We start from the raw sequence: 12,777 nt of genomic DNA, 5'->3' as shown, positions 1-12,777 counted from the left end.
AAGTTGTTTTGTTAGGTTTCTTAGTTGTTGATATGCTAGCAAAGTAGGAGCTGACTTATTCTTTGTTCAGAGCTTCCAGGCTTTGTCTCTGTTTCATGAATTTAGTTGCTAAGGATAGCCATGGGGCAAGATTGGCTTTGACTGCTTTTGTTCTGAGGGGGCTAAAGTATTTAGAGTACCTAGGAAGATTTTACTAAACTCAGAGGCAGCACCATCTGTGGGTGTCTTTAGCGACTCCCAGTTAAGGAGATGTTGTGTATTAATAAAAGTGCCTTCATGAAAATTAGTAAATTTTCTTACCAGGCTGTAATAATGAGTTTTGGGGCTCACGCTTTGGTGTTTTAATGTGTAGATTGGCAAGTGATCACTTAGGCTGTATGACAGAGCTCCACAGGATGACATTGTATTTTGGAGTGGATGTTAAGATCTAGTTGAGAGTTAATAGGTGGTGTGGTTATAAGCTGGCTGAACTTATACAGGTGTGTAATATTCACTGGATTTTCAGATGGTATGGTTTATCAAACTATAGTAACATAATCCAATATTAGAGTTTCTTGAGGGATTTTTGAGGTAGCCCAGCAGAGGACATCTTCCAGTGTTTTAATATTGTTTTCTATATGTATGTGTGTGTGTGTGTGTGTGTGTGTGTGTGTGTGTGTGTGTGTGTGTGTGTGTGTGTGTGTGTGTGTGTGTGTGTGTGTATATATATATATATATATATATATATATATATACACACACACACACATTCATGTGTGTGTGTGTATGTGTGTGTGTTTGTGTGTGTGTGTGTGTGTGTATATCTACATATACATACATATATACACACGCATACATGTGTGCATGTGTGTAAATGTCCATGGTTGCAATTGTCCTATAACTGTTTTGTTTTAGTACAGTTGGTATGATTTCTGAGTTAGAGAAATTTGGCAGACTGTGCGGGAAAAGAGAGGTATCTACTGTATTTCTGTAGAAAATAATGACACCGCCAACTTTTTTGTTTGCTCTAATCTGATAATGTTATAGCCAGAATGGGCAACTTCTTCATTTTGTTTTCCTTATGGATCCTGGTTTCTTTGGCAAAGACGACATCTAGAATGTGTAGTGTTATCTATGCAATAACTTCATGGAGATTGTTATAAATACTTCATAAACTGGTATGGTTCAGATGAAGGCCAGGGTGGGACTGTGGGTGAGGTGGTATTGATAAAGGAGCTGCTGGAGTTATGCTGTTTGGTGCTTCGATATGCTGAGATGGGCCTTGGTACAGAGGGGTGATGGTAGAGGCAGAGGCATTGTTGCACGATTTTATGGTTAATACCCATTTTGTGAGTTAATGGCTGTTGCTTTGGATAATTTTTCCTTCAACAGTACGATAAATATGAGTGCTAATATTGATAGGGTGTGATTGGGAGATGAGGTTCAGGACATTTTGTTCAGAGGGCACAATATAAAAGTTTTGTTGGAATTCTGAGGGTAATGGATGCTAGTGGGATGTTAAATGTACTGGAAGGAGAAGAGGCACAAGTAAGGAGGTGCAGGAGAAACATTTTTGAAATGTAAGAATAAGAGGGGTCTGAAGGATAAGGAATGAGGATAGGAAGTAAGGAGGGTGTATCAAAGGAAGGTAAAAGATGACATTTAGAATAATAGATTGTGAGGAGTCTCTAGACTTATAGGTAATTGTGACATGTGGGTGTTTAAGAACATTGGTGGGGGCATACTGATATAAATGTAGTGCGGGGTCTGCTAGCAGTGCAGAAGAAGTATGGGCAAGGAAGGCAAGTAAAGCAAAAATGATTGATTTAATTGTATATCGAGAGATTGAAGGTAGAGAGATGTAGGCAGTATGGTGAGGTGATGGGAAGGCTGAGAGAAAATACAGAGAAATAGATGAGAGATATATATTAATCTGATTGCAGTATGTAACAAGCGACTGATGGGATGAATGGAGGAGGGAGTTTTGTTAGTGAACCACTTAGAGGTACTGTTGGGGGTGGGTCTAAGTAGGAGGGGATATACTGCAAATCAGTATGGGAGGGGAAGGGTGTTGGAAATGATGCTAAACGTTAGATGGAAGTTGGGAATAGGTGACTAGAAAGAGGAGTGAGTCCATAATCGTTGTAAAGGTCTTTGGGGTGATATAGGGATTGGGTGACAAGGGTGATAGGTGTACATGGCTACTATATGCCAGAGTAACATGGGGGGGTGGGAACTGGGGATAGAGTACAGGATCAGACAAAACCAAGTGTAGTCAGGCTGTGCAGAGTGAGGATTTCAAACTCAAGCCTTTTATTACAAAAAGCAGTCAATACAGAGACAAAAACTAAAACAGGCTTTATTTAATTTACTGAATGCAGACACCTAGAAGCTAGGGATATGAAGTAACAGATTTACATGTCTTATGGTAATGTGAAAGGACACTGATCAGTTTGAAAAGTGGTCCTTTGAGTTTAAGGACTACTCCATTTGGGTGTAGGGTGTCACAGACACATTCCAGCACAGAGCAGGGACTTTTCTGACTGGTTTAAATTAATATACAGCAATGCAATTCATAATAAACTTGCTAACATTGCAAAATGACAATAGTCTCAGTCAGCTTTTGCTCACAGGTGTAGCTTTTGCACAGGGTCAGTTCACAGAGGTGTGACTTGTGGCAGAGCTTCTGCTATGTAAGGAACAGAGGGTCAATTTAATGACCACGGGCTACTGCAGACTGTCAATCTCATTTGCACAAGACTGGTTCACAAAGGTGTGGCTTGTGACGGAGCTCCTGTTATATAAGGGATGCAGGACCAATGTAATGTCCACTGGCTCTGCTCTGTGAAGGATGACAAGAGATTATGTGAAGAAGTACCAAAATACCAGGAACGGCCATTTTATTCCTCTTTCATTTCATTGAGTTCACAAAGGCCTACAATTCTGTGAATCATATCCATTTGCTAAACTCCCTTGCATCCTCCAGGTTTGGTTCATCTACCACTGAGTGATTCAGTAATCATCTGGGTAGCACAACCTTTGTAGCTACATATAACAGTAACATTTCACCATTTCAAAATGTTATCAAGATTCCTCAAGGTTCGGTTCTGGCTTCAGTTCTATACAGAGCATTCGTTAAATCTTTCCTTGCCACCCTCAAGTTATTCAACCTTACCTTATAAGCAGATGACCTAGTATTCTACAAATCTGCCTCTAACCACAAAATAGTTTTAAACAACCTTCAACAAGCTCTCAATAACCTCTACATCTGGTTAATAAACTCACCATTAATAGCTGGACTAAAATGATACTTTTCATCACAACCCAAAAATTCAAACATCTAACTCTTCTTTCAGTTCCACTGACATACAACAATCAGTTCATTGAACACACTCTTAGTCTTAAGTACTTATGACCCACACTGGATCCATGTTTAAATATGGCCTTGCACATTTATTTTAATGGCCTACCTTTATATGCCTACTTCTCCAAGAAAAAAACAAAAACAACAACAAAAGGGCCTACACATTTCCATTTGTCCTTCTCTTACCCACAACTACCACTTCTTCAGTCTTAAACTCGAGAAATGGCTTCTAATAGAACAGAGAGACATCACCCTCCTTAGGCTCATAAATAAGATATAATGACAAACAACCTGACTCTGCTACTGAGCAGGTACAAGGAACACACCGTACCAATTCCATTTCTATGCAAGCAATGCATCTGTCTTATTAAGACCTACATCCACCACTTACCAAACATTCTCACTTCTTGGGACAGACTTATGGGACTCATTTCCAAATGGCATTCATAATTGCCCTCCTATAAAAACATTAAGGGACCTTACCTTATAATGTATAATATATATCAGAGTCACACCTAGTCCTACTTTAAGAAGCCAGCTATTAATCTTTTTAACCATTTGTTTCAACTTCAACCTTTTACCACTCACCTTTTATACTCCCATGATGCTGAGTTGCACACTCCAGTGCAACACACTTTACACTAAAGCCTTTTCCTATCATATTTAATTTCCTGAAAAATCACCATTCTATCCTCGTCACACTTGGGGAACAGGAAACAGAGTAAACAGTGGAGACTATTTAAGAAACAAATTGCTTTGTAACTATACAAAGTGTAGCTATGGAAATAATGTAATTTATTAATAAATTAGGAACTGCTGCTTCTTCTTTCTCTCTCTCTCCCTCTCTCTCTATCTCTCTCTATCTCTCTCTTTCTCTCTCTCTCTCTCTCTCTCTATATATATATATATATATATATATAAAACAGTCTGTAGCATCGACAGGACAACCACGGCAGTAAAATAATATCAAGAACAGTAAAAAATGTATATAGCTGTCCGTATAAAATACTAAAAAGCGTGTAAAAAAGAGCTTGAAACGTCCAGCTGACAAAATGTACGATTTTATTAACAAAAGTAAGCGCTTTCACCACAAGGGCTTCATCAGACATACAAACTTCATCCAAATAGACATTTAAATACCAGATGCTTAATCAAAAACATAACATCACTTCCTTAATTGATCTGTAGATACAAATTAATAAAATGTGTTTCTTAAAGTTTTAAACATGTATAGACATATTTTTTAAAACATGTATAAAGACATTATTAAAAACAAAATAAAATAAGTACCAATAATTAACTTATTAATAAATGTATCAGCTTATAAAAAATATACAAAAAATGTATATCTCTATTATTAAAACCTAGTAAATATAAAGTAAATAAATAAGTGCATGTACATTAAAGAACCCCCAAGTCCTATTGTAGTATAAATACATTTTTACTATAGAATTAAATACATTTCATATAATCATATATAATAAAGTTCAGGAATTTATCAGAAGACTTACAAGAAGAATCTTATAAAAAATATATATATAGCGAAAGCAGTCCTTAGCTAAAAAACCTTAAAGATAGTTTCACCGTGTATTCTGTTGTAAACTCTGGACTGTGGCTAAAATGTGACCATCTGGGATCACTGTGCTATAAATAGACAAAAAAACAAACAAAAAAGTGGTCCTACATATAACCCAAAATGAGCATTCAGTTTAGCTTCTTTGAAATATTAAGAAGAATAGAAAAATAAAAGCAATACCTGTAAAACAAACAGCAGCAGAATTACCTGTTCTGAAGACATAAACCTTGCCTATGATATAAATAGGACCTGCCGGACAGACAGATATGTATACCAGAGACTACCCCTTCTCTGTAGCAGGATCCCCATTCATGTGAAGCAGAGTTCCTCCCTAACACAATTTAAGTGTAATCTGGACAACTGGATCGGGAACTGGAAATTCATCCCTGGTTTGGCACCTATGTCTCTAATGGACACAGGCAACCTGTAAATGGTTCTTCTCCCAAGCCCTTGTTGGTAAATATTTAATCTCCCAAGCCCCTGCTTACACTTACCAAGGGTATCAGAACATGTCAGAGATTTGGGATGCATGACTAGGCTTAAAAAGGCTCTTCTAGTCATTAGCCTAGTACACATCTATGAACCTATTAACCAATAAAAAGTGTCATTTACTTTTCAAAAGCTTCAGGCACCATTTTTAAAATCCCGTTGGCTGGTCCCTCGGCATTGTGTGCTCCAAATTAGCTAGCATCAGTAACTAGCCCCCTGAAAATGCGCCTGTTCCTGGACACTATCGCAGCTTCTTCGACACAACAGAATTCCTGAGCAAAACTCCCCAGCAGACACAGTGCCTGAAAAAGAAAAGCAATTAGCTAGTATCTATAACTAGCCCCCTAAAATTCTGCTGTACTCCTGGACACTATCGTGGCTTTTTGAATGCAACAGAACTACTGAGCAAGACTCCCTGGCAGATGCAGTACCTGAAAAAGAAAAGTAACGTAGGTTAAAAACCTTGAATGTTAGAACTCTACTACAGAGTTTTAGTAGCTATAAGTAGTTAGTGCACCACCAGGACTGTCAGCTGCATGCTTGTTCTATAGGCAGTTAGGTCCCCTTTTATTTTTCTAATTAAATTAAAATTAAAAATATTCCTGTACATAAAATTTAGTGGAAGCATTATGATTGCCTCCCAGTGTCCAAAACTATAACTTGCTCCCCAGTGCTAACTCAAGACTAGTGTAGCCAATTAAATTATAATACAAAAACAAAATACCAATCACTGACACTTTTTCTATTCTTCTAGGGATTAATAGGGACTGCAAACCTACCTTGAAATAAGGATTTCATAAATTTTACTGATAACTTTTTTGGCTTACATCAGTGAAGGCTGGGGTCAACCCGCTCCGTTCCCCTTGCTATGCTCGGGCTCACTCTGCACTCCTACCCTACCCCCATCCCACCCACCACCACTACACTGAAATTTATTTTAACTAAACAACGCCTACCAAATCTCTCTAACTTCTCACAATAAAGTTCTAGTAATTTAAATAAACCCCACCCACACATAATCCTAAATCAACCTCTTAAACAATCTGCCTATCCCCATACTACTCACAAACACACACTATATGATCCCTTAACTAAATGCCAAACACAACAATGTTATCATTACACACAATCAGCCTAATCCTGTTAACTATAGCATTCCACCTTACCACTACACACAACCTCAAAATAATCTGCTTACATTTTCCCACCTACCCATTTCCCTCCCCACCTCTAACTACAAATAATGACATATATATTGGCTCATACCTACTAAAACCCTCTAACATAGAACTATTCCATACAAGTACCTATCTGCTAAATCCAAAAAAGAAAGAAGAATGGCAGGACACTGCTGGATTAACTCCTTCTTTTATTAAAACAACCAAAACATCCAAGGATAAGCGCTTTCGGGTGTGATACCCTTCATCAGATAAAGAGAACAAACATTACCACTGTTTTAAATTAAAAGCCAACCAATCAGCAATCAGTAAATTACCCGCCTTTTTAGTAGGGCGGGTTTCAAATGAACCATGTCATTTAACCCTGGGCTCCTATGAGCCCTCAGCTCCAAGATCCATTCAGATTCAAGGGATTCTGTCATCAACCTTATGTCTCCTCCCCTATTATTTAACCTTACGTTAACCACAGCCCTGAAGCTGAAAGTATGTGTTGAGTGCTGTTCAATGTGCCTATAAAGAGCATTATGCTCATTTTTATTTCTAATATTGGAAAGATGCTGTAAAATTCTGATCTTAAACATATTATTGGTCTTCCCAACATAATATGCTGCGCATTGTTCACATGTAGCCAAATAAACTATGTTACTTGTCCTGCAGGTAGCCCTTGCCTTAAGATGGTATAATCTTCCAGTAACAGGATGTTTAAAAGTTGCATTCTTATTGATAGATGGACAGGCTTTACATAAGCCACAGGGAACACTGCCTGGGCTTTCCTTAAATAAATTGGATGTAGTAAAAGCCCTTTCATTACAAAGGATGTCCTTCAAATTCTTATTTCTCTTGTATCCAAAGCTGGGTCTGGTTCCTAATAGATCCTTTAACTTATTGTCACTTCTTAAGATGTTCCAGTTTTTAAAAATTATATTTTTTATATCTTTGGTATTGCTACTATAGGTGACAAACAACTTAGGTTCCCTTTTTTGTGGAGCTTTGGCCTTGGATTCAACGAGCTCTTGTGTGATCCATGGTTTGTATTTACTATCCCTTTTCTGCCTACTATCATTAATGACTTCACTAATCATCCCCTCTTTGTATCCTCTGTCCAAAAAACATTGCTTCAAGGACTCTATCTCTTTCTCATACTCTGTATCATTCATTGATATCCTAGATATTCTGCCTGCCTGGCCCTGAACTATGTTGGGGAACATATGACGGGGATGCATGCTATCAAAGCATAGCAAACTGTTTTTCCAGCAATCCTTTCTAAATAACTTCGATGAAAAACCATTGCTAGTTTGTGTAATACTGACATCCAAAAAATCTATGCTGGTATCAGAGAAATTCAACTTAAATCTAAGGAAGGATGTAGTGGAATGTAGATAGCTGACAAAATCTATTAACATGTCTGCCTCACCCCTCCAAAAGAAAAAAACATCGTCTACAAAACGTGTATACATATACACATGTTGTTTCCAAACACATACTTTCAGCTTCAGGGCTGTGGTTAACGTAAGGTTAAATAATAGGGGAGGAGACATAAGGTTGATGACAGAATCCCTTGAATCTGAATGGATCTTGGAGCTGAGGGCTCATAGGAGCCCAGGGTTAAATGACATGGTTCCTTTGAAACCCGCCCTACTAAAAAGGCGGGTAATTTACTGATTGCTGATTGGTTGGCTTTTAATTTAAAACAGTGGTAATGTTTGTTCTCTTTATCTGATGAAGGGTGTCACACCCGAAAGCGCTTATCCTTGGATGTTTTGGTTGTTTTAATAAAAGAAGGAGTTAATCCAGCAGTGTCCTGCCATTCTTCTTTCTTTTTTGGATTTTGCTGTTTGCTGTTTGGTGGGACTTTGTCATAGCACAGAACTTTTGGTTTTGGACTAAGTACCTATCTGCTAATAATAATCTACCTGCCTTGCTTAAAAAGTCCAAAAAGTACAGAAACTATTATACTTACCTTCCCAAATAAAATCACAAATACAAATGAGTGGGGACTTCACCCAAACCCTGGCCCAAAATGTATCCAACCTGCTCCCCACAAAACATAACAAATAAATCAAGCCACAGCCCACACTAACAACTCTCTTCTCATAAACTTACCCCAAAATTAATTCAGTTTACTCTTCGTTTACATGAACATCAGAAGCTTACTAACTAAAACAAATGGGTTCCATGTACAACCCTGACAATGTAGCCTTAACTGAAACATGGCTTAAAGCTCACAAAGGCAACAAAGAAATTCTACCCCCTCCCGGATACAACATCCTAAGGCAAGACAGAAATCAAAGGTGAGGTGGCGGAACAACTATACTATATAAAAACTCACTAGCACTAGAACCACTACAAGTAAACCATCCAGACCTAAATAATAACAAACTACTAGCTTCTTGACTAGAAATCAACCACAATAAACACACACAGTCATAATATTGGTATACATCTCACCTGGGAATAAATCTTCTATAATAGAAAATTTACTATCCTGGGCATCCACCACACTATAATAGCAGGCAACTTCAATTTCGATTGACAAACCTGTTCCTCAGACAAACCAACCAACCACATAAGCCTGCATGGATATGCTCAGATGATGCACACACCAACTAGGGTGGATAAACACAGCAACAAGCAGTCTATTCTTGACTGGAACCTAACAAATAAACCCTCACTAATCTACTAAACAGGTTATCTCCCAGAAAGTTTGAGTGACCACCTACCTACCAAATCCTAAGACACCACACCAATACTACCAAAAATACAACTTATAAACAAGTACACAATAAAAGAAACTTTTCTACATTTACTTTCAAGCAACTCCTTCAAAAATGTAGTTGGTCCCCTCTGGAAACACCTCCCTTTAGACTCAGCTGTCGAATACTTCAACAGCAAATTTTTAGAGATTCTCAATAAACTAGCCCCCATCAGAAATGTTAGAACTAAAACTAAGTGCTGCCTTTGGCTCACTAAAGAAAGTAAGTAACTACTGAGGCAAAGGGACAAACTCTGGTCCTAATATCAGTCTGACAAAAATAAAACAAACTACGACAACTATCGCCACCTAAGAAATTTATCTAAAAAACAAATTAAGAATGACAAAAAACTCTACTACACCAAACTTCAACAACTAAATCACAACAACCCACAAAAATTCTGGGGCTGCATTAAACAATTACTACAACCAAGACAAACTCCCACACCCAATATCACAAACTCAAAACAAATTATAGCTACCCAATTTAATTCTTTCTTCACCAAGTCTATCCTCTCACTATTAAATGATAACCATGATATCCCTCTTGTCATCCATCAATAAATATTACCAGTGCTACTCTACTTCTTAAACCTGTCCCGACAGACAAAATAAAAAAGCTTAACTAAACTGAAACCACACTAAAACCAAACATCACTCACAGCTGATTAGCTACCAAATGAATGCATCAAATTGGCAGCCGATGTCATTTGCTACCCAATATCAATATTAATCAATAGATCCATAACAGAACAATACATCCCACAGATCTGGAAACTTTCATATGCAATAACTCTGCACAAAGGTGGATCCTCTCTAGAACTCTCTAATTTTAGATCAATTTCCATACTATCACCTCTTTCAAAAATGTTGAAAAAATGTATCCATGCTCAGTTACTTGATCACCTACTAACAAACAACCTAATATCCAACTCGCAACATGGCTTCCGCCCCAAACACAGCACCACTACTGCACTCCTAAGCTTTACCAACACCATAAACCAACTAAAAAATGAAGGGAAACATGTCTCCACCTTCTTTTTGGACATGTCTAAAGCATATGACACAGCATCCCACCAAAAGCTCTTAAATGAGCTAGCCTCCCTCAACTTATCTCAGAAAGCTCTCTCCCAGTTCCACAGCTATCTCTCTGATCATCAACAGACCATAAAGTGGCAAAAGACCTCTCCACTCTGCTACCAGTCACCACTGGTGTCCCAAAATGTTCTATACTAGGCCCACTTTTTTTTTTCTAGCTTTACAAACAAACTTTACTTGACCAGTAAGCTTGCGACAACCATCCAATATGCAGATAACTCCACTGTCATCTGCTCTGCACCTTCTGTACCTCAGCTACAAGAAACCACCCAAAAATCCTTCTCAGCCATCAGAGCTTACCTACATAGCCTTCAACTCATACTAAATTCCAACAAAACCAAATTAATGATCTTCCAAAACAGCCACAATAAAGCCAACAGGCATAATCAGATTCTTAGAATCACCTTATCCAACAGTAATCGAATCAGTCACAGAAACAAAGCTACTATGAGTTACTATTGATAACTGTCTAAAGTTCAACAAACATCTGAGTCAAGTTATTAAAGCCCACATCAAACTAGGTTTCCTCTACAGAATCAAACCCTACCTTTCCAACCCTTCTAGACAGGCAATCAACAGGACACACCTTCTATCTAGCCTACTATATGCCAACCCAATATTCATGATCCCTAGAAAAACTGACCTAAATAAGCTAGAAATTTACAATGGAAAAAAATGCCAAATTCACCTCAAACATACCTAACAAAACCTATCACTGTGAAGTTCTCCAACAGCTAAAATGACTTGAGCTACCCAACTTCTTGACCTACTACCAAATTACTATAACCCACTCCATAATTTACCAGCATAATAAATGTCTAGCCCTCCAAAACCTAGTACAAAACCAAACTAATAACAAACCCCCAAGATTTTAAACGGACTCCTACTAAAAGTCACCATATCAAGTAACAACTTTGAAGACTTCTTTTATTCAAATCAAATCTCAAAAAAAAGAACTCCATCCCCTAGAATATTCTTACAACGGATAACACCATCTCTTTAAAAAGTTTACTTAAAACACATCTAAATGACAGATGGACATGTTCTTGTACATCTCCAGGGTAACGTACTGTATTCATCTCATACTACTACAATTCCTTTCATCTTAATCCATAACTGCACAATACCAGCTGGAATCTTTGTCAATGTGCTGTTTAATGTAAACTTAATCCAGTAGGTTCCTCTTTAGTCTTATAAGTATTACTGTCATGAAAGTTGTGCCATATGTAACCACTGAATGTTGTAATACAATTATTTTTCTAACAAATGCTTCTTATGTATGCTCTTATACTACTATGCACTCTAAAATGCCTTGGCCCTGTCGTCTTCTTTAAAACTATACACAGAATGTATATGTCTCTGTATTTATACAAAATGTAATGTAATGTATTTTACTTTTTTGTATGTTGAGCTTTTCTCCCCGGGCCTCCGCTGAAAATGGGCTACCATGCCCAGTCAGACCTCCCCGGTAAACAAATTTCAAATAAAATAAATAAATTAAATGTACTATTACTCTGTATTAAAGTATTCACATTACTGTCCTTCTAGAAGCAGTCAGAACACACAGATACCCCACTTCACCACAAGCATTTTTTTTTATTGGAAGATCCATAAATTTGCAATCCCTTTTCTTTACTAAACAGTCCAAAATAAGCCGAGCAGACAGGAAATCAGATATGAAGCCAGACTATAACATTTTTCATTACTGTCAGTGACACTAAGTGTTGAAGTAGTAGACATTCTGAATGCCTACCGCTGTTTTGTTTTTTCTTCTTTTAAATGTTTTGATACAGCAACAAACAAAAGATAGATATTTTAAACAATATGTCCACTTCTTGAGCATAATCTGCCTTATCCAAACAGCTGTTCCTGGAATATTAAAACACAGTTCCTCTACAACACATCAACACCAACCCACTGAATGCTAACAACTGATCCTAACAGATCAAAACCATATCTCCAAATCACAAAATCCCACAAAAGAATCATCATTTTCTCAAAGGTGTAAGTGTGCACTACCGAAGTGGGAACTTCTATATATACATATATATATATATATATATATATATATATATATATATATATATATGTATATATATACACACACACACACACATATACACACACACACACACATATATATATATATATATATATATATATATATATATATATATATATATATCATATATCATACGGGTCGACTTCAAAACATTGAGATGAAAACATCGAAATTCCAAAACACGGAAAACTCAAAACAATGAAAACTCAGAACATTGAAACTGTACTTCATAACACTGAAAACTACAACGGACATGTAAATAACCCCTTCACCTATAAC

This window comes from Protopterus annectens, chromosome 13.part0, assembly GCF_019279795.1.
Source record: "Protopterus annectens isolate FY-2018-M chromosome 13.part0, PAN1.0, whole genome shotgun sequence".
Classification (NCBI taxonomy): domain Eukaryota; kingdom Metazoa; phylum Chordata; order Ceratodontiformes; family Protopteridae; genus Protopterus; species Protopterus annectens.
Note: the sequence above shows the minus strand (reverse complement) of the source record.